Source organism: Varroa jacobsoni, unplaced genomic scaffold (genome assembly GCF_002532875.2).
Source record: "Varroa jacobsoni isolate VJ856 unplaced genomic scaffold, vjacob_1.0 scaffold_1312, whole genome shotgun sequence".
NCBI classification, from domain to species: Eukaryota; Metazoa; Arthropoda; class Arachnida; order Mesostigmata; family Varroidae; genus Varroa; species Varroa jacobsoni.
In genome coordinates, this window is record NW_019214214.1 from 41,988 (window position 1) to 65,864 (window position 23,877).

The window sequence follows — 23,877 nt, forward strand, 5'->3', positions numbered from 1 at the left end:
ATAGGGCTATGCTCAAACGTTCTAACGAGTGATTTTTAAGTTAAAAGGCGGACCGTTTTTAATAACGAAAAAAAGGTACGTAACTTATAATGCTTCGTAAGGCAAAAAATTAGTTGAATTCTACCCCTCCCACATAATTAATAGAAAATCACATTTAAATGCGACCCTTTCGTCATCTCTATGCAAATAATCGAAGGTGTTTCCCCGTGATATATATATATATATAAGACTTCAGCTTTCGAAAAATATAACAGTTTCACGTGATAGGTGTTCGATGGAGGCAATACAATCAATCAGAACCAGAAAAATATATATGCAACGCCTTTTAAACGACAACTACATTGAATTGTATTCCAGGTCGGCGAATTAACTGCGCCTTGCTTTATTGGGGCGCAACCCATTTGCTTTTTTGCGTGGGACACCTGATGATTTAGGCAGCTGAAATTATGTCCGCGCAATCTGTCTTTCCACAATTGAAGCGTCTGATTTGCAATGACCCAACGCTCTCAATTTTCCGCTACATTTTCCTTTATAAACGCTGTCCGCTAATTTGATCAGGCTACCGCTGTAGCAATCATGATCATTTTGCAGAGCATTAGTCAGAAATCATTCTATTTTGGATTTTATTAGAGGTTTGAAGACTTCTAAATGTGTACATAGCTGTGTAAATATTGCAGAATATGATAAATATTAATGGTTGTATGAATCTTAGTCGAACGGCAAAGGACAACATGGTTGCTGAAAAATATATCGTACGCATATAATATTTTAGTACGATGTAGAAAGTCACTAACAATAGAGTATTTATTCATGTCACTTAACAAATAAGCCGTTCTCATCCTGTACAATCCATCTCCGCGATACTACTTCCTTAATCTCGACTCATTTCATCATATCATCATGATGATTATTATTATCACGGCAACTTTAAACATCGGATATAGCGAGATAAACTGATAGCGGTCTCTCTGTATATATTTGCATCTTCTTCTGTTGTCGCTTTACCTAATATTGCTACAACTTACCAGCTAACACATCGTGATGTTCCACGAAAAATCCTAGTTTACCTCTTTACTTCCTGCCTTTGAACTAGTCGTTAAACAGAAATTATTGTTTGCTTTTTAGATTGCCGGTCGGCGGTTAGCACAGACTGAACATCACTGCAGATCATTTTTATCGAGTCTTTCCAGCCACCGATGCGCGTTTACAATTCCATTTGGAGAGATACTAACTGGCACATGGTTACTGCGCTACTGGTTTGGATCTTTAGTAGCGTTTGACAGTATTCACACGAGATAAATCCTTTTTAGGTCTTATATAAGGCTATACTTTTACTCATTCCTCACTAGTGTAGGGCAGCCTGTAGAAGAACCGTAAGGGGCGTGATTTTGTATTGCTGTTTGAGAGCACTGTGCGTCCATCCACTCTTCTTCAGCAGCTGATTCTCAGCATGACTCGAGAGGATGTGATAGGCTGCCAACTGCGTCGGCCACCTGGTGGTCGTTTGTTCTGCCACTCGACGTCTCCTAGCGCTCCTTTTGACGTCGGTGCGTTTATAGTGCGCTCAGCCGTATCGTTACACTTCGTGCTATCATGCAATTTCTGGCGACAATAGCATCGACGTCAACAATGATGCTTTGCCTCTTCTGCAGCGGCTGCTCTGCTGCTGTTCGGAGCGCTTGGGGGAGGTCCGGCAGCAATAGGCGGCCGTTCTGGGTGATGGCGGTTCTATTCTGCCCTTGGCGCCTTACTGCCGTCTTACGGTAGCTCCGCGCCCTCCGCGATCGCTTCCAACTCAGGCATTCAGTTCACTGCAAACAAGAGGGACAACTACTCTGCAGCAACTGATACGCGGTGAAGCCGCTTCCCTTGCCCATGTTGCCTCACCCAGGAATCATCAGCGCGTCCCTCATCCAAACACTCACTCACTCACTCACTCACTTAAGCAGACAACGGCCGCAGCAGCGGCGGCGGCGGCTCAGCCAACTGTATGTATACAAATAACTCTATGTTGGATACATGGCGCAGGAGAATTCGAAAAATAACCTTTGCATTTATTCGGTTTTTCGAGCTGTAGGTGCCTGAAAACTGGCCGAAGTTTTCTTTTTTTAATTTTAAGCAACTTTCATATTCTTATCCTTATTCGTTATAATATTTTAGGTTTTCTTTCTCAAATAGCAAATGTCTAATCCTTACACCCGATACTGCGGTTACGCATTGTTTTAGACTTCTCGTATTGCTATTACGAGTACTGGCATAATGTTCCGAATTTTAGAGAAAATTAGCAAGCAAATACGTTACCCACTACTAGGCTATCATGGCGACGAAGTTGGGTACTATCTACGAAACTCCTGTCACTATTATCATTGTCGACAATACCCGAACCGCTATAATCTTGTTTTGCATATCAGTATATCACCGAAAAGGTGACAGACAGTCTACATTCATGAATTCAATGATTCAAAGAGAACTAGACGATAGCCTCATAGTAGCGAAATGCGTTCCGTGTAAAGCTCTACTTCCTCACTTATATACGTAGTTAGACCTCTTTAAACACGAGTCATTTAAATGAGATAATTGCCAAATGAATATAATTTTAACCATAAAGAGAGAAATGGCGCATAACCTGCATCAATAATCTTATCGATATATTCTGATAGAAGTATCGCGTCTACGTTCATCTAAAGATAATTAAATAATAAAACATTAGGGATTACTGCGATATTGGTGTTGTTTCTGGAAAATATATAAAGATCCAGGGCGAACGAAGAACTTGTATCTACCAGATGCGAAGTACTGAAAAATATACAGCTATGATGCCAATTAATGTAATGCCTTACAAAAGTGTTTGATCACCTTCTTATTTTCGATTTAGTCATTCAAATAAAACAGAAGGTGGCCGAACAGAAAAAGAAAAAAAATATTTTTTGAGTACGCAGTACTAAGTAGACAAACAAGTTCAAGTTAGTTCAATTTAGCTCTTAGGAACAGTCGCTGAAGCAGGCAAAAAAAAATCCAAATTTAGAAAGTATTTGCGTGGTTGACTCCACTAGAAGCTTTGTCAATGCAATCAAAATCACCTTCATTATTATTGCTGATTACAAAATCCCATTAAAATGCCTCCAGTTTCCATTGAAGTAATTTAGCAGCAATGTTATAATGCTGAAATTATCTGAAAAATAGAGCAGGTAGAAAAGCCCGTTTTAATACAAACTAAGCTGTAAATTTTAGCTTGATTGCGATTCTTTCGACATCTTATTAATTAATCAGTTTATCCTTGTATAGGAATTCAATTTTGTGATTCAGTCAATCTATTACCTTGCCTCTATGACTCCATCATTGTTTTGCAGTCATTCTATTATTTTGGTACAGTGTTATCTTCATTCCGTTATTGAAATGTTTGTTTCGTAATTCGTTTCGTAACATTCCGTTAGAATGTTTTCGATACAATGCTACAGTCTTTGCGCTTTATCACTGCAATAAATTCGTTTGTCAATTTTTGCAGTAGTATTTTTACGAATACTCTATTAGGTTTTCACTGAAACTACCAACACCTTCAACAGCAAAGAAATGCGTACATATATATATATATATATGTATACTTCGAAAATCCTCTTTTATATCCATGTGGTAGTTTTCAAAAACATGAACACACGTTTTCAATATAAACGCTTCACAAGTTCGTAATGGTTAAACACATTAAGACCAAAAAAGAAAAAGGTTAAACGTGGCCAAAACAGGCAACAATCTCTGCCTTGAAAAGGTAACATCCAAACAGTAGTCACATGCAGTACATCCCAGAATGTTCCATGCACAAATATCTCAAGAGCACCTTAAAAATTTGTCAGCTATTCACTGATCGCTTTAGCTTGAAACTGTACACGAGTGACGCATAATAACGACGGGCGCTTGTGTTTTCTCAAAACCACCCAGATATATGCTGTCGATCATCTGATAGATGCATTTAAATTAGCGCGCCCCTCCTATCGAGCTCCCACACTCACGACAGAGCCAAGGTTGCCAGGATAAATTGATTAGTATTTTCGAAAAGCTTTTATAGAAGTGCAGAAAAATATATGCGTGTTACGTCATAACCCTAACATTACACCCCCCATAACACCCCCCATTCTGTACCTAACCGAAAAGTTTTTCAATTCAAAAGTTGCACTTGAGTAAGTCAACGAGGCAGCCGCGCATGTTCGGCTAAGTACTTCTGCACTTCTTTTTGACGTTCCTGCCACAGTTCGTTTTGAGAACTTTTTTGCATTTGCTCAGGTATCGCACTTCCATGATCATAGCAGATTATGAAAGTACATGTATTAAGGCCATTGGATTTGTTTGCCATAGGATGGGTTTCACGTGAGTGAGATGTCACGTGAATGAGTGTATTACCTGCAACCACCCTCATATAGAGAACGTAATGACGTTACTGCTTTTAGCAGTAACGCAGCATGCAAGCAGTCGGAAACAGTTTCTGCTGTCCGTCGTTTCCTAATATGAAATAATGGCGATTCCTTAATAATTAATACCATTCCAATCCAGGCTATGATTGAGTTCGTCGTTTTAAAGTTAATTAACTGATTTAATAGTTAACTAAAAGACGGATTTAACAATTTACAAGAATGTGCGACCCCCTTCCCGCCTTCCTAATTAGAATCGAAGCTACGGTGACGTGTTCCGGACTGCAGGGTAGTCAGTAACAGCACAGAAAATTAAATCGCTAAGACTTGATAAAAGCAATATTAACGATACGAAGTTTCAAGTGTAAGCCTACTTATGTCCTTTAGGCGTCTTCACTGAAGCACCCACGAACAGCTTCACGATCCTAAACGTTAAGTTGTTTCTTTTTAGAGGAGATTAGGTAAGTTATTCCTAAAGCCTAGCTTTTTCCAATTGCTTTTCATTTCTATTTTTTAGCTGAAGTAGTTTCCGTGCTGCTGCACAGACAGTCCCTCCTTGTTTAACAAACTTCCATTAGTGGCATTGTACTTAAGATATGCCGGTCCAAATTAAGGTTATATAAATATAGTTTATTTGTATGTTATATATTTGCAGGGCCTAAACCCTCAATCCACTGGTTACTGTTGTAGCTAGTATCTTTACATTTGTTGGATACACACGAGTTCTTTAAAAAAAAGCCAACTACACGCCTTTTACAAATGACAAACGTTTCTTATATATTTGGAATGCAATGCATTCCCTGGCCGCTGTAAAAATATTCCGTGCTCCATTATGGAGATTAAGCAGTAAATTCAAACGCTTCCTCTGTAAAACGTGATTATAATGTGAAATTTCATAGAAAATTAGCTACAACAGCGACAGTACTTTTTCAGTGATTAATCATCAGGTACTCAGTATTGAATCTGCTTGTAGAGTTACAAATACACCTAACCAGCAATACTACGTTAGCTGTACTTTGTACATTCAATTAGTTAGTCAGTTTTCATTATTACTATGACAAAGGGCTTGATTTTATAAAATATGTTGGGATATCTACTTAAATATTCATATCTACGTCTTTTTCTCCAAATTGTTTTCGAATAATGATTCTGTTGTCGTGGAATAGGGGATGCGTTATTATTGCAAAGCCGATCATTTCAGTTGCGAAGGGATGGGGAGATATTAGCATTTACCTGGGTCGTTCTATTTGTGGTGATATCCCCAAATTCTACTCACGTCTCCTTTGTGTCATCTCGTTTGTCCTATCGGCACAGTCTTTGATCTATTTCGAAAATCTTCATGGATTTCCATTTGCTAACTATTTACGGGATTGGGAGCCTTCTTCGCATTTAGCAGATTGATTGCCTTTCTCGAACATGCCGGCAGTTTATTGTACGACAACTGGTATTTAGAAATTCTGTGTGTCATTCATTGCAAAACTGTTTTGTGACAGGTACATCGTGCTGATGTAGTCTCTAGCATCAACCGCCATACGCCTCGTAATGTCTACACTAAACAACAGTGATCGAAAATCGAAAAGCTAGTGCAAAGTTTTAAAGACTTTATGGAGGAATACTTTAAGGAGTATGTTGAACGTTTTAAGATATTATCAATTATTACGACAAAAAAAAGTTGACTCTTTCCGTGAAAACATTTCAGACATTGTTGCAACTCACCCTGTATGTACGCATCTCCTAGACAAAAAAGCAAAAAGATAATTTGTAAGAAAGCAGTTTAAAAAATGAAGTTGTTTTTAAACTTTTTACGATTGATCGGATTCGAAACGGAACGTATTATCCTTAAAATTATCTGTCGTATAACTTGTCTCTAATTTTTTATTTTGAAATGCACGGCACTACCAACTTATGTATTGCTAAAAAGATTGGCAAAATAAGCTGCATAATATTGTTTAATAAATGTTAACTGAGAAAGTGTCAATATTTTCTATAAAGCTCAGTGACCCGTTAACTCTTGTACAGGCCCTGTATGGAAATAAGTAAAGATTTGTATTGAAAACATTGGATTAATAGAAGTGTTAGGCATCGATTCCCAAATACATAACATGTGACCAAAGTTAATAGACTTTGTGTGTAAACACTGTACAAACAAATAAAGGGGCAAATGATTACCTCAGATGATTCGTATCTTGTCGATTAACGGAAAGTGGATAATGAACTGCAACGAATAAGCTTAATTTTTTTTTCGTCGTTTACGCCCCGATTGTAGTATAATTAGAATTGTGTTTTTGATTAATTGTAGTTTTCTTAGCCCATACGTGGCTTTTCTGTGGCTAAGGGGCAACTCTTTGTTGAACGTATTCCCGAAATTTAATTGTTCCACTTTTTAAGGACTACAACTTAAAGTTCCCCAGCACGCCATTGGTACTTTCAGTCATTTGTAGGTTTCTCTTTATATTTTTGGCGAAGTTAACCTACTCAGGTTATCGTTTAACTTTATATTCGTTAGCCCAAAATGACTACACATAGCGATAAACGATAGTTGTATATTATAGACCTAATTGTTAAGGATTGGACATGGCCTATAACTTGAGCTAGGCCATCATATAAGCACTCTACTTTATAACGATTCTCCTGCGATTGTATGACGTACAGGCTTTTATATATATATACGCCTGATGATAAGAAGTCATGACCAGTCTTGCAAGTCTTTCAAAGACGTTGATAAAGTTTTCTCAAGTTAAAACCGGGTTCTGTAAGCTGTGAAAAGCTTCCTATTATTATGTTGTATGAATACAAGTACGAAATTACATAGAAGCCATTTTGAAAATGGTGTTATTTGTCGTATCGCTTGTTCTCACATGCATATAGAAACGCTTTCTTTGATCAGCACCTGTATGTTTTTCCATATTAGACGGCCAGTTTATAATGTATGTCGTGATAAATTTTAGGAGCTAATTTGTTGTTTGGATACGCTTACGTCGACCCTCGTTGCAATAGATATTTTAATGGCTGTACCTCTTTTCGGTATCGTTGTATCAAATCTTCATTTGGTCGCTGAAAGCCCTTATAATTTTTTGGGTGTGTCCCTTTTGGATTAGCATGTGTTTGATGTCACTGGGCGCGGTCGCAGTGAGTGCGGCCTTTGTGAATACAGCGGTCGGTGAATTCCGCCAGTCTTTATACGCGCATTGAATTACTAGTTCTTAGACATTAAGTTTGTGTACTTTCTAACAAAAAACTTCATAAAGAAAATATGGTCAAAAGGTTTATATATCAGGTTAAAAAAAAAAAGTAGTCTGGGAAGCTTTTCAGTTTTTTTACCTGTGTACTTTGTGAATCGGTTTGGTTTGAGAGCTGGAGCGCCGATACGCTGGACACTTGTCGTATCATTAACAGTATTAAGTGAAAGATTGCACTTAAAACTACATATGCTACACCACCATGTTGATCATTTCTCCGCTGGGGTAACAAGGATTCTGTGCGAAAGTGAAAGAAAATCAGCAGTATTTGAATCCTATTGTTTCAATGCCCCATAGTTCGAAATATAAAACTGAAGCACAGATCATGCTCTGGACGGCCGCAAAAAGCAGACGCTGATAATCTGCAGCTACATTGCGTGGATAATTGGATAGGTCATCTCAGGAGCTCTCTGAACAGATTGCGAGTAGAGATTGGCCGTAGTATTTTCTGCAATCATTTGTACGTACCACGAATAACCTCAAACGCAGGGCACTGGGTTCCATGTAATCTCAAAAAAAGTTCCTTGGCCTACCGTTTGAATATATACATATAACTGATTACACACACACGAAGGAAGCATTTCTACTGTCTGCTAGCATCTATACTAAGAACAAAAAATAGCTGTTTTTTACGACAAACCTGGCCGCAAGAAGGAATATTTGCATTCCAACATCCACCACTTCCACATCAGCATCTTGGAATCTGACTAGGTTTTTCTAATACAAGCTAGCTGGACTTAGTGAATGTAGTGGACGTAGATAGACGGGCTATAGACATTAGACTTCATTTAAAAAAGATTTGAAGGATTATCCAAGATTCTTTAAGAGCTGAAAACACAAAATTGCTTTTTAACCGGTCTAAGATATAGTTAAGCCCCTAGCATCTAAAAAGATAAATATATTCAATTTTATTCATAAAACTAATTATAAAACGTCTGGCTCTCTTTCAGGCTTACATTCCAGATGAAATACTCACAATTACGAGCTATGACTTCCATGAACGAGCACAACATTCTATAAGTGGCTTTTATAATGCAAGTTTTGATATACCTTTTTCAGCTTTTCAACTTTCCAGAAAAGCGATCCCTACAGTAAGTAAGATAATGATGAACAGGATCGCGCCTAAACGATTAAGCATTTTTTTTTACGATTTGTTTTCTACTGGCCAGAATTACAAAAAAAAAATTGGTGTTTAGGCGCCCATCAGTGTTCTAAAAGCGCGTCTGAAATTTGAGTATCAGCGCGAAGGAACAAACACCTTCTCTGCCTTAATTCACTGCCGAATTATTCCTCAAGATCCGCGAGGATGTGGTTAAGACTGATTTTAGAGGTTAATTTTTAATATTGGTTAGGTACACGCGTTATGCCTACCTTAACAAGCAATAGAAGACAAATCACGTACGAAGTGTTATTACGTACATGCCACATGTGTAGCTTCTGTTTGCTCACGAGCGTCATCTGTGCACAGATTTTCAGCCAACGCGATCGACAGAATATCAAGGAAATTAAATTATTTTTTGTTTCACTTATTTTCATTTTTCATCGTTTGGCTCATCACTTTGGCCTTGGTTTTTGCAAAAGCTTTCTTAGGACAGAAAGTATGGTCTTTACTTCTGTAAGTTTCAAATGTGCTTCAAACACGCTTTGAATAGGTAGACGATACGCTTATTCAAGGGTTTAACTACTTGATTTAACTAAAAAGTTAATTTTCTAGTGATTTTTTTATCACGTAGCGCCCATTAATGGTCGCGCAATAAAGTGAAAGTTGCTCGTTTTCAGCGTTTTCTGGAAGAGCAGAATAAACACTGTCGATACATTACACTCCCGGATGTCGTACACTGCTTAATTAAAAGGCTAAACCCGTTATTATCTTTTGGTATTGGTGTGAACTCCTAAAATATGGTAGCTGTTTTGTTGATTTTCGTGAATGTAACGGACTGCCCTTTTTCCAGAAAGAATCGGAAAAAATGAAATTAAGATAATAAGCATTCTCCTTGCACAGTATAACTCGAATTTGTTGAGGCTATGACGCGTATAAAGAATTTTCGTAAATTAAGACAGGGATAAGCCCAATACTCTATATATAGGTAGCTCTTGGACGCAACCAATCTCGCGGACCTTAAAACACCTCAGAGCTAGCGCACCCGAAACGAGGACAAAAAAACTCATTTACGGACGTTAGGGATAATAAGTGAAAAAAAAAAAGAGTACAATGATGACCATAAACAATAGTAACGCAGTAGTTCTTTCTCACCGTAAATAGTGGGGACTGACAAGCTTCGCCTGGTAACCTTTCCTCGAAAATTAATATCTGGTAAAGAAGCTAAAACATACCAAAGACATTCTTAAACTAGAAATCAAATATAAGCTTTATATTAGAAATTCAACCCATTAACATCAGTATGAGTCCTTGCGATTTGAGAGAAATCTTGAAAAAAAGTGCTATCGAAACAGTGAAATGGTTTGAAATGGTACAATACGAAAGGATCAGGCGACTACGCTGTTTTAGCTTAGATGTTATAGATATATTTATTGCTTGGATAATTTATTCTAAAAGTAATAAATGTTATATAACGTTTGAGATCGAGCCTGTCATGCTTTGAGTGGAAGGCGTAGTAATTTTTTGTAGATGCATACGCCTCTAAATAAAAAAAAATATATACATATTTGTATACTGCAATTCTCCTTAAAGCATATTTGTTTAATTAACGGCAACAATTTTACATATTGTTAAAATTCTCAAACAACAGACTGCTAGAAGGAGAAACTCTACGGACCGCAATAGTAATCAGATACTTACAATTCTTAAATGGTCTTAGCTTTCGTTTCTATGATATGACTAACAGAAAAACAATTATTTGCTCTATTCAACTAGACGGTTCCCTCAATCAATTATCTAATAGCAAAAATAATTATCTTAGCAGGTTCTCAATTTAACCACAGCTACAGCTTATTTGATCGCTTTCACATGAAAGGAGACCACATTAATTCAAGTTAGGTTATTTGGATAGTTATAGTAAATTAGCTGTTATACGACAAGTTGTTCATTAAAATGTGAGTTAATAATAAATTAAAAAATAAATAAACATCAATATAAAATTAGGTGTTTTTGCATGTGCAAGCTTGAAATGTATCTTTGCTTTTCCGATATGAACCTTACCTTTACTAATTACTAAGACCTTCAAAGATACCACTAGCTTTGAGTATGCTACCTAATTGAGAAGGTGAATTTTACCTACTTTTTTTTTCGTTTCCACTTCAGAAAACACAGGCCAGTTTGTAAATGGATCCTGCGCTTTTATGTAACTTAAATAGGGAAAAAATCGTGTTAGGTATTAATTTATCAAATTATCGGGAGCAAGCTTGCATTAGTTTCTGAGCTTAAGAATTAAATTTGATCTTGTGTTCGAAGAACTTGAGTCGTTGAATAATAAGTTAAATAAAAGGACCGTCTGCATTACCGTGAGCTTTGTCTTTTCGTTACATGGTTTCAAAGGACCATTGTTAGAAGGCTTCAGAAGATTTTTATGAATGTGATATGTGGAAGATGTCATGAGTAGAAATGACTGGGTTTTAAAAACTTTTTTAAAAAGAATCAAAGCAAGTATCAGTCGCTCATTCAGTTCCAAGACTCCGACTTGACGCATCGTTCTTAAAGGACGGTTGAGTAGTTTATCTAAGTCAGGAATTGCTATTAATACCAAAATGGACGTACACTAAAAAAGTGAATAATTACAGGTACGAAATCAGCGACGAGTAACTATTACAGGGCAAATAAAGGGAATATTTGAAAAAAGATCACGTCGAGAAATGGATATCTAAATCCAGGAATATCGGTGTTTTACATTTGAAATGTACTTTCTTAAGCGTAAGTTAATACTAGATATTTAGATAGAGTTTAAGTGTTTAAAATATGACTAAGTTGCCATAATAACCGTATTTTCATAGTAAAATTATCCAGGGCGTTATTTAAGCAAGACTTACGTTGTGTTTGTCCCTGCGGGAGAAATAATTATCCAAAATGGGACAAAGTTTTCGAAAACGTTTACCCTAATGAAATATGGAAACCATGCATTCTATAAAAACTCACAGAATACCAACGGGGTTGTTGAAATAAAACCGCATTTGCCTTGATTTCACTGTGAGCAATAAACAAAATTTTCGCATAAGACAGTATTCGCCGAGTAATTCTATACAAAATAAATAATTATGTCTACACTGTAGTTTTTTAGTCGCTTTAAAAACGAACCTGCACTCGTTAGAACGGCGCGGATGCGCAGGTGTCATATGAGCATATGCGAAAACAATTTGAAAAAGTCTGTGACGTTCCTCTTTTCCTACATGTTTCCATATATAAGCTATCAGGCAAAAGTTTCGATAATATTTTTGCTTACGCAAGGCAATGGGTTTAATGTTTTACGCACATCACCGAAAATGTATGATACTTTCGTTCCAAGAGTAGCGTCAGCAAAATTAACCCATTGTCTTCCCTTAGGCGTCATTCCAAACAGCCCAGATATTCAACTTGCCGTACTACAGGCTGAATGTTACTAAGTAATAGCGGCCCCAGTTATTTCAGTAAATGGGTCGGTCGGAGAGACTTTCGTCAAACTCACGACTTCTAAACGAGAGGGCAAGCCATTGCCCTCCTGCTCATTCTTTCAAGATTTCGTCATTCATGACAATCTGGTGAGCTGCTACCTGGCTGGAATCAGAAGAGACGCGTCTAGCTCGCTTTAAATAGATTATTGCCCATTCGACTTTGAAGGCTATTGATGCTGAAGGTCTTTTGCCAGTGACTATCTCTTGTTGTAATCGTTTTTTTGTTCCAGTAGTAGTGCCTAGCGCAAATTTGGTGAAGACGGCCAGACTTTCTCTGGGGAATGCCCTCGGGGTGTTAACCCTGGAGTTGCCCATTTCCAAGATATAACTTTCCAGGTGCCCATCGCGTTTCTTCGAAGACAGGAAGAATTAACAAGATGTAATAGTGTACGTCGTCCTCTGCTTCGTGGACACGATCAGTTTGAAAGCGTAAAAGGTTCCGTGCCCCGTGCTCTAAATATATAGATATGATTAAAGGCAAATATTCCGCTAGGGGGCGATAATGCCTTTATTATTAGGTAAACTTTGTAGCAAAGAAATTCACTAACCGAGGCAGGAGAACTCAGTGGGCAATGCAGACAGTCTTCTTAGTGTATTATTAATATTAAACTCTTGTTCAATTCTGGGTGAAATAGATGATTCGTGACAAGTGAACGCGAGTGTCATGCAAATGTTTTGGCGGTCACAGTCACCAACATTCAAGATGTATGAGGCGAAAAGCAAAGGTACTTGTTGAAGAATCACAATTTCAGAAGGGAAAAAGTTGTAGAGATATGAATAGAGAACTAAAACGAACTGTGCCATTGAAAAAAGTGTCCATATTTAGACAGAATTTTTAGAAGCAAGTGGGTCTACTTTGCAAAACTCCTGTGATTATCGGCAGAAACCCACCAAAACCATATGATAAGGATTTGGTTTGGAATCCTTCGGCATGCAAATATAGAATGATTACTGCTAATTGCGCTCTGGAAATTAAATATTGTAATATAATAATGAATCATTTAAGGGTGTTTGAAAGAATTTTAATTATATTTGATGAAGAAACATCTATATATATATCTATGATATTAACAATAATTATATATCGACTCATATATTTAGATAAATATTATGCATCCACAATGGCTGTCGATAAGAAAACGGATTTTTCTTCAATGAGAAAGTGTTGCCACTGGCTGTCATGGAAGTTGCAATGAGGACGTACAATTGGCAAGCTACAAGGTCGAATAAAATGGTAAACTCGAATCACAAGTGGAACTCCTTACATCGGTAACGAGGCGTAAAACTCTTTCATTGTAAATATTAACCCGTTTCGGATTATGTCTATTCATTAAGTCATATAGTTGTTTCAAATATGTGTGTGATAAGCGGAACTTCAGAGTAAAGTTATAAATATTTTACCATGCAACATGTTGTGAGAGTGAAGCAATATACCGTTTCGCATCCTGATCTGTAATGGCTTAGCACCCAGTTAAGCAATGGTAGATAACTAACATAAATAATATCTTTATCGTGTCACAGTCTGAATTTCATGATCCAAAAACTGGGCCAAACTCAATCAAAAAAAGAAACTGGGCCTTACTGTATCAGTTAGTGCTCGACCTTGCAAAAACATGTGCCCATCATCAATCTACTTTCCTCTGGTTTATAAAGTGTATATATATATGTGTATATATATATATATATATATATATGACCTGCACGAATACACCACAATGCGGCTTTAATACATTTGATACAAAGACTAGTGTGAGTCCCTTTCCAGTCTGTGCCTGATATGCGAAATTCGTGCCGAATCTAAATATCTGAGGACCTGAATCGTATAGGGACCTAAATGTATGCCGTTACAACGCTGAAATATATTAAAACAAGAACTATGAGGAGTCAGGTTATATGCAAAAATTATAGGTCAAGCAAACCAAATATTTCTACCTGTCATGTAATACTGTAGAACTAAATAGTTGCAAATCTAAAATCTAATTAATCAGCAGAATTACTACGCAATATTAGCTCAACTTGCAGTAACTTCATTTCGGTTTGAATACTAAACTACGAGAAGCAGCGAAGGAATAAAAACGGAACGTGTAAACCGACATAGATTCTGATAAAGTTTAATCTAGCTCAGTCGGATTATGCTTTTTCTATTAGGTTGTGTGGAATTACTTAGCAAACTAAAAAACTATCCATTGTATAAATAAAACGTCGATATTTTGCTAATGTTGAATGTATTTCTGCTTGTTGGTTTCAAAGGCCAACACGCAAAGTTTATCAACAACTTTATGCTTATCATTTGCATTTCTCTACATCATCTAGTCATCGATGTTTTGTTTAAGAAGATCGACTCGCTTCATAGCCTCTTCTAGGGCACGAAAGCAATTGAAATCTGTTGGTGAATATGGGGTGGAAGCCGTCGCTCGATCATGTTTACTCGATCCAGATCGCGACTGGTTTGTGGGTTGTCGCCGCGTAATTACGCTGAAAGCGCCGATCGATTGATCGATCGTTGCGCCACACATCTAACATGATGCTCTTCACGAAACTGAAATATCTGCCAGCATTGACTCTTCCGTTTTCGAGCTGTATGTATCCCGAGTCCAGTGTAGATATTCAACACTATTACCAAAGTCGTATGTCGCTCTTGTTCGAGGTGTCACTGGCTAGTCTGTTTTTCCTCGTCGGCGGACAACGCAGACAGACTCATGTCCCATCTATTTATTCGTCGGTAATAGTTACACAAATCGTTTATGAAACACATTACACGTATTTTCATCTATCTGCGATTTAATTTATGGGGAACCCTATTTTTAGCTTTTGATTCCAGCTTCAGCGATCTTATGATACGCATTTCGAGACAATCCACTTTAAATCGATAGAAATCATACCGTTTACACTTTGCTTACTTCAAGAGCTTCAGTTGCCACACCAATTCGTCGTTCGGCCTTCTGCGGTCCATTTGCGAGCCTGAATCGTAGTCACCTCTTTTATGGTCTTTAACTTCCCAGTTTACCTTACTAAAAAGGGTCTATCAGCAACGAATCGTTCGATAAGTTCAGAAAAAGTAAATAAATCACTTTCATATTAAACAGTATTTTTGCCTCCTAACGTCTTGTTTACTAACAAAACTTTAGTTCATGATAGCAGTCTAGTCAAAGGCTGGAGCTAAATGTTTATCAAGTTTCGTCAATCAATGGAACGTAATCTCAAGGTTATTCATGTTTTTTAGCTAGAAACAGTAGTTTCTAAGCCCGATTAATGTTACAATTTCATATTTCATCGAAAAGGCATGACCTTTTTTTTTTTTCGTAGAGTTTCATCAGTCGTACGCCTGAGCAACGTTTTCAATCACTGGAAACACCACTCGTTTCGTGTATATGTGACTCCCAAACATCATTCCTACTAGTTCTTGCTACCTAGAAAACGATCGTGAAGGATAGCTTTGATCGTAGCCTCGCCGGAGTCCTCGTTCGGGTTACGTCCAAACATTTTTCGTTTTTCGGTAAATGTTTGTAACTGGAAAAACTGAACAATAGCAACAATAAAGCATCTTGACCTTAATGTTTCTAGAGAAGTTTCATCTGTATGGCTTGTCTAATATCAGATCTTCCTAACAATAAAATCAGCATAATACAACAATTCGCAAACTAAAATACATTTCGGACAGTGAGAGACACGTTTTTGTGAGGTACGCGTTTTTGTGCCTTTTGATATACGCTTGGGTGCTTACCTGTGTTTCATCCTAGATCTTTCACCTATGCAATTTGTGCGAAATGTTGTTTGAAATTATAGAACCATTTATGGGTAAGTCGAAGCTTTTCATGGACTCATTATAATGCTTATAATGGCAATTATGTCTGAAATTCAGGGGAGGTCGAATACATTTTGAAGCCACAGTGTAGGTCGCGTCAACACAGGTGTATTTATAACACGTTTACTTCATAACATCTCTGCATAGATGGTTCCTTTTATAAATAACTCCACCTGAACGGGTTAAGCAGTCGGCTTAGCTACCAGAATATGGAAGGCTGACTAAGCAAAAAATCGGGATGTTTTCTGAAAAATTAAAAATCTTTGCAGGCCAATATTTTATACTGTTGTCAGGATCGATAGCCTTGCTTTACGATGAGGTATAAGATACGAAAATTTAAAAAAATCTTATAGACAGGATCAAAAGACATATTGAACAAATGAACAAGGCTTGATTAATAAGACCGGGTTCGTCTGCGTTTTTTTTTTTCATTTTAAGTATACTTCGTCTGCACTTCGTAATGCCAATCGGAGCCAAATGGTCGATTTGTACAATGGCTTCTTAAGCAGCTCTTCATACCTGTAATGTATACCTATTCGCACAGCGCAACTGTGCTGCAAAAAAAAACACACACACACACACACACACACATTACCTTTTGGCATGAAAAGAAGAGTTCTAGTGAAATTGGGCTAGTTAATCGCAACGATCTCTAATGAAACCCATAACGTTAACAAGTTTACAATGATCTAGTACGCTACTATGTTCCTTTTCTTTTTTCGCCATCATGCACATTTAGGCCGCGGTTAATATGCTATGTTGTAGCAAATAAAACGCAGACAGCTGTTAAATGCGAAGCTGGTTTTCTATTTTAGGAAAAAGGACGAGTTATAGATGTACTTAAAGGATAAACTGCAAATTTCGAATACGAGCATAAATAAAAACCTTTAGAAGATGTTCAGAGCTTTACCTGAACGTGTTTTGAAATATGTTGCCTTGGCAACCCAAACACCCAAACAACCCAAACACGGGTCAGGCTAATACTGATGTTTTCAATTGTAAATTCTATTAATTGCATAGGAACGGCGGTTATGCTCGGAGGTCTTTTTCGTGGCTGGGACCACGAGGACTTTTAAGCCTACTGCCGTACCTAGTTGATGTAACATGTATATATATATCTGTAATCACTGATATGTGTACGTAATAATAGATTTATGGATCTTTAAGAGACGATCTCGTGTTTCAACAAATACTAGTCCCTAATCCGCTGCTCTGATCACCTGATGCGTTTGTTTCTTCGCGTCCATTCTTCAATTACACCTATATTCGTTTAAACAGTTTCGTGCATTGGACTGTTTTAGTAAGAGGACGCCATATATTCGGTCATATGCATCGCATGGATCCGGTCCTGCGTTCTACCGTTTGTGTCGATCGCAACGGCTGTCAATGCAAAAGTCAATCAATATTCAGTACATACTAATCGATGTTACGATGATGTAAGCGGACCCGAATCAGAGAATAAATAGCATAAAAAGGCCATAAATGGTCAGACATAATGGCTGTTGTATCCAGTTGCTCGAAAGATGATAGCGTTCGTTTAAAGCTACTGTTAAAAAGCGCGTCGAGCTAGCGTTTGGGATTCTTTTTTCTTGTTCACCTGATGCGACTGGGCCACAATCGTTATTGACCATATCTGATTTTGTTGAAAAACTTACCAATGCGTGAAATCCCTCTAATCACATCAAATACGAATCGTGTACTTTTTAAGGTAACCATTTAGCTCGAACCTGGGCTTAAGTGTATTTTCAAGAGTTGCCGATCCCTTCGTCTGCTTCATATCAACGTGGAGGCACCACTTCCCGTCACCCAAAGAAATTCGATGCGGAAACTTGTCATTGTAGTTGTGCGTCGCCCAGGACTTATGCAAAATGTTCGGAAGTAATGAGAAGCCGCATTCAGTTTATAAAGTATCCAAGCTCGTAATTTGTGAGTAAATCCTATCGAGTGAAGACAATAATTTTAAGTGACCGCAATTTATTTTTCATACTAATTCACCGGCTGTCCTCTTTCAGCTGTGTCGTCAGCCGTTTCTCATCGTCCTTCAGTCGAGTAAGACGCATCTTTAAGGCACAGGAGGCTACTGACCTTCATTGAACAGTCCTTACAGACATGAAATGTACGCCGTGGAAAACACAGAAGTCTCTTGCTGCTTTGGTAAACTACAATGCGTTTGGAAAACGTATTTCTCTTGCCAAAAGCTTTTATCTAAGGGCCTCGAGATAAAGTTTGATTCACCGCACAACGGATTTGAAAAGAAAAAGAAATAAAAAGCTAACTTGCCCACTATTCGACATCTAGATAAGGTGACGACTCAATCAATCTATAGCAATAGCAAACATGATTTGTTGGTAGGTTCAAGTTATTTAGTTAACTAAATACGTGTTAAGTTTTACGTATGGTATTGCCATTAGTATTGCTTCAGACGGCTGTTCCCTTCTCCTCCTACCCCTCCCCCTCCCCAAAAAACCCCCAAATCAAACCCCGGCACGCTTTGTTTCGTGCTAGGGCTTCGTGTTCAAGCATTTACCAGTGCAAACAATTTCATCTGAACATTATCATTTTCAAGCTTTCGGTACTTTCGTTTTTTCGGGACCTTCGTCTATTTTATTCTATAAAAATATGCACTGTTATTGCTTTTCCGCTAAGTGTAGATATAGCAGAAGCTGTGTAGTCAACACACTTTGGCTTAATTGCAGTGACGCATTGCCCAGAAAAACCAAAAAATCTCAGACTGTTCCAAAAAGGTAACTTTTAAGGAAAAAACTTTTTACATAAAATAAAAGCATCTATTGAATAGATGCTTTCGTATAAAAAGCAAACATTAGTATCGACCATGTGTAAGTAAAGGGCCGTACATTTTTCATAATAAATGCTAAAGGTCGTACAAAATATATATCGCCTTTCTGACGCCGCTACTACCGCATCGTTAGCGGCCATGGTGAGACTGGGATATTATGAAAAATTGAGTTGTTGAATGAAGAGCAGCGATATGATAGCTGGGGCTTGTTTACTCTAGCCACATCTAAACTGGCGGCTGTTTACGTTTTACTGTATATACAGCGCCACGGCGCGCTGAATTCCATAAACTTGAAATGGTGTAACGTTTTAATTGCCGCTATCATAATCGTCGCATCGGTGAGTTGCACTCAAAGCACTTATATACAGTTCGAGGGTTCAGATTATATACGGAAATCATTACATTATATAGCAGCCGTTTGTCAAGAATATCTCAAGAGCTGTAGTATAAGAAACATCTATGAAGGGGCCTAAATTAACTTAGTGATATTCGTGCGGGTCATTAGCATTTAATCAAATAGAGTTTTATTCAGGGGTAAAAGCTCGTTACAGATCGCGTCAACGGGATACGCTTTTTGGCGGCAAGTTATCTTACTTCCAGCAGCCCGCGTTTGATAATTTTAAGATCTATGTGCACACGTTCTCTGAAATCGATTAAATGTGAACTTTGCTCACAATTGCCAAACTGTTATCCATATCTGTTAGATATAATTGCTTTTGTTTTGCTAAGGATAAGCTTTTTCGGTTCGTTATTGAAGTCTTGATTCCATCACGAATATGGAGAACCGCGACGTGTGGCGTTACTCGTGGTAACGTTGAGTAATCGCTGAGCATCATGGGAGAGAGAGTTCTACAAATTTCTTACGGAATACATAGACACGTCAGGACGTTACCAACGTGAGGTTTTTCCATGCATTAGAATGAAGTATAGAGACTCTATATGATTAAGAATACACTTTTCCAATGCTAAGTCTCACAGCGAACTAGGTGATTGTCACTATACAAATAAAGCTTCGTCGTATATGCGATAAAAACATGCAAGTGGAAAATCAATTTTAAGTTACTACATTAAGATATACAAAAAAATTTATTTGATAGGGTAATAGAAAACTTGATGCAATTTTATCACTAAACGGCACTCGTTGCATAAATGTTAAATGATACATGTTATAATAACAAGTGTTTATATGAAGACGACTGGCACAAGCGTTTCTCTTTAGATTGAATACCTATTTAGTTATTTTATCAAAAATAAACAGTAGCTTAATAACATACCTCTTTCTTGTATTTTGGTTAATGAGATTTTGACTTTTCTCAGTTACTATTCTCTTTCAGTATTTCGTTTGCCTTACTGACGCTTAGGCGGCACAAAACGAACCAATCAAGTCCTAGTTCCATAGATATACAAATAGGTTATTTTATTTATACCAAGTATAGGACATTTTCGGGTAATCTAGTTTGAATCAAGTAAGATAGACCTTATTTATTACTTGTCCTTATCTGTAATAATGGATTCAAATGTGTATTGAGACAATTAATACATCTCCTGCATCTTAACATTAGGCCCAGTATCAGTAAGCTCTTTTTTTCGATAAAGGCAGTGATCCTTTTATATGCGGAATCACATTATATATTGGTTTAAATAGAGTCTGATGAACCGTTTTTCATCATGTTCCCAATGTTGTCTATCGTTGCAGATGTATTTTTAAATGTAAGCCTGTAGGAAGTCGCAGAGGAATATAACTTCGCGTCACCTTGTCGTGTGTTGTACAAGGCTGCAAGAAACACTTGTTAATGTCTATAATTAAAACAACGTATTTATGAGCAGCATATTTATTAAGACAGCGTATTGTCCTGTATTATTATGTATCTATTATAGATCCTGTCGCGCAGCTGAAACGATCAGTCACACATTGTCCAAAGCGGGGCTACTGATGTCGTTTTGTAAGAATAATGGACGATTTTCAAGTTGTACCTCTTATTCCACCGGCAACGGAACCGTCCACAGCAAAGTCCTTGTTTCAGAGGATGAACGGCTGGAAAGACACTCCATGACAGCCTGTGTTATCCAAAAAAGAATGTGACCTTTTGTGAATACGTTTTTGCTCAGTGTATGTCTTCTGAAACCTTCTAACGATATTTTTCATCGTAAGTAGTCCCCATACGTACTTTTTGCCAATTCGCCTATGTTATAGATTGCGATTTTTCTGCCGTCAGCAGTAACAATATTCCGTTGAGCTATATAAAGTCGAGCTTTAGATGGCTTAAAATAAAAAATGTGGATGTTTTTCTCCAAGTCCAATCGGATCGCACTTAGTTCTATGCGAGTCTCGTGATTACCGATGATTAAGTTCTTGAAACGGTTTTTTTGAAACATTTTCTTCGTACTCAATCTGGACGGGTTTGGAGAACTTTGGCTTCCAATGGCTGCATAAGCAAACAATCCTTAAAAAACACGCTAGGAAATTTAAAACACGAAAGCGAGCGTGACAACAAAATTTAGCCTTTTTTTATAATGTCATTTGGACAATAAGTTTAATTTGTTTGGGCGCAATTACTTCTGAAGAGTTACCTATCCTCCTAAGGAGGGACGCCTCATTAAAACGTAAGTGAAATTGTATAGCTTCGTTATCATCGTGAGAATCTCGAAAAAGGCTTTGACTACCGTTTTACTATTGAGAATGATTGCGCCTGCCTGGAGAATTCATCGTGTGGTACTAAGAGAGCCATCATCCGATACCTTTTCCGTATTTCAGTTACGATGCCAACTGCCGTTTATCCAATTCATTTTATTTTTTATTTTACTTTTTCTTATTATTATATTAAACAAAAATTAAAAAGAAAAAGTAAAATTTTCTTCAGCATTGTATTACCTTTACGCATTCGTGTGGATAACGCTACCGATGCAGCCCCTTGATAAGCGTTAAGCATACGATACGATTCGACATATGTGAAATATATATAGCAAATATATGTGTAAAATATATAAAACATACGAAGCAAGCATGACTACCACAGCCACTTATCAACCAGTTTCGGCATATTTTTTATTTTCATTTACATTTAAAAGTTCGGTAGATTTGCCGCTTGGTTCACTGCGCTATTGAATTGATTCGCCGGGTAAAGCAAAAGCTCGATATATAATCTTTAACGGATTAAAAACCTTAAGTAAGCGTCGTATGCCTATAATTTAGCGCTGACCAACAGGATACGCTGTTTCAGTCATGCTGGCAAGACGATGCTCGATGAGAGTACCAACATATTTTGAAAAACCAGCTTAGAATTGCAGCTCATAGGCACGAAAATACGATACATTCGTTTATATATATAGTAATTGTTTTATATAATACTGGTTTATATAGCCCCACTTTCCTCTGTGTGTACATATATAATAACATTTTTTTTTTAATAAATGCCAACAACTTTTCAAGTGTTCAAATTATATTAGAATATATAAGTTTAAACGTACTTATGATGACTATAGTATTCGGAAAGGACATTAACGTTTTTCCAATTATTTTCCAAATATATTTAGAATGCAGCCTGTGACTCTTAGTATATTTTGCAAATATTCAAATTGAGCTGCGGTTAGCCTGAACGTTTATGGACAAACGGAGCAACTATAATGTGAGTAACGTTCGCTCTTAGTCTATTTCCATATAATACTACGCCCTATATAGTCATATGTAGCGCTAACAAGCAGGGACTTATGAACAATGGAGTTTGCTTTGTGCCAGAAGTCCTTGAGCCTATTACCAATACTTTATTATATGTGGCTATTGAGCGTTTTTAAAGCCAAAATTGAAGCAGATATGTTTTTATATTTTAAGATAACATTAATTAAACTGATGACCTCTTGCCATTTTTCTTGTTACATTACTGTAGAACTTCTGCAGATTCTGGGCGAAAGATTGCGACAAGCGATTTGCATCTCTCTATTTAAGCTGAATTAATCAATGACAGGAGCTCTCCAAAGGCCGAAGGAGAGCATCTAATAGTGCAGGGTTCGGGATATGCGGCGGATGCATTGAAATTTCTCATCAGTTTGTACCAGGTAGCTGAAAATGTAAGTAGTCTGACATTGTCGTGGTCGAAGACGACGTTTTTTTCTTTACTGGATCTGGTGCAGTGGCTTATTAGTTGTTGTCAGTAGAGGTCAGAATCGATCTTTTCGCCCCGTGGCACCAACCTATATGCTTTGTTCCCTCATCTTGTTGGCGTCAGTGCGGGCTTTGTTGCAGGTTGTGGACTGTGCGTCCCGTACTTCAGTTGCACATTATTGTCAGATCAACCACTTTCAAACGATCTGATTTCCTTGTATTTCCGTAGAGTCTCGCAAACAGAAGTACGATTGAGTGATCGAACTTATTCGTAGCGGGTTTTTTTGAACTAGTTTCAAACAGGTTGATGGTCGGTATTTAGTTGTTTGACGATAACGTGGCTCAACTTAACAACCCTTTCTCTTATTAGTCGACCACTACGAGCAGCGTCATGCGCATCGAAGTTTGGGCCCGTTGTTTTCTATAACGCACCTTGACCATCAACAGCCCAATTTTTTATACGCTGGGTCTGGACAGCATTTGTGTCTTTAGCAAAATGCAACCGTAAAGTCTTTGAAAAAAATACACGTATCTTTAAAATATTCTATCTTAGGTGTGAGTATGAGCGGGTCTCGAACAGTTTTTACATTAACTATCATGAAACACATGTCCTCAAAGACACATTACTGTTTTCACACATTAGACATTGAGGTTATATACGCGTGTCTATGAGGTTCTACCAGACTAAGACGTTGGGGGCAAAATATGTATGCGCACTTCAATTACACACTTACGCATATATGTGCCGATATAATATATGTCGGCATAGGCCTCCTACGTCATTCACCAGTTGCTCCTGCCTTGTGCATACCTAGCACATTTAACATTAGTTTTAAAGCGCTGAGACGAAGAGAGTACACAGATTAAGGTTGATACATTATTATTGTCATTTATTTTTGCAAAGGCGTCATGGTACACATACAGATCATGTATAA

At 37.5% G+C, this 23,877-nt stretch overlaps 1 protein-coding gene and 2 long non-coding RNA genes across 13 annotated transcripts in view; 2 read left to right on the forward strand and 1 right to left on the reverse strand.

Moving 5' to 3' along the window:
• Positions 1 to 3,853, reverse strand: part of LOC111268712 (glycoprotein-N-acetylgalactosamine 3-beta-galactosyltransferase 1) — a 21,120-nt gene extending 17,267 nt beyond the window's left edge. For 4 of the 5 annotated variants that reach the window (XM_086971788.1, XM_086971787.1, XM_086971785.1 and 1 more), the window contains exons 1-2: positions 3,319 to 3,853; positions 1,026 to 3,172 (exon numbers count right to left, since the gene is read on the reverse strand). The gene's annotated coding sequence lies outside the window, so the exon portion shown is untranslated. Of the gene's footprint in view, positions 1 to 1,025; positions 3,197 to 3,318 lie in introns of those variants that run through there. The other variant, XM_022847860.2, reaches the window with a different exon arrangement.
• A 613-nt stretch (positions 3,854 to 4,466) lies between these two features.
• LOC111268717 (uncharacterized) overlaps positions 4,467 to 23,877 on the forward strand; it is a 21,342-nt gene continuing 1,931 nt past the window's right edge. Inside the window, exons 1-5 of one of the 7 annotated variants that reach the window (XR_002685368.2) lie at positions 18,360 to 19,181; positions 19,601 to 19,739; positions 20,722 to 20,990; positions 22,378 to 22,469; positions 22,728 to 22,908. This is a non-coding gene — a long non-coding RNA (uncharacterized LOC111268717). The other 6 variants (XR_015314352.1, XR_015314350.1, XR_002685366.2 and 3 more) reach the window with 6 other exon arrangements.
• Positions 12,223 to 14,458, forward strand: LOC111268718 (uncharacterized). The gene is made up of 3 exons (XR_002685369.2): positions 12,223 to 12,677; positions 12,877 to 12,966; positions 13,343 to 14,458. It is a non-coding gene; the product is annotated as an uncharacterized LOC111268718 (long non-coding RNA).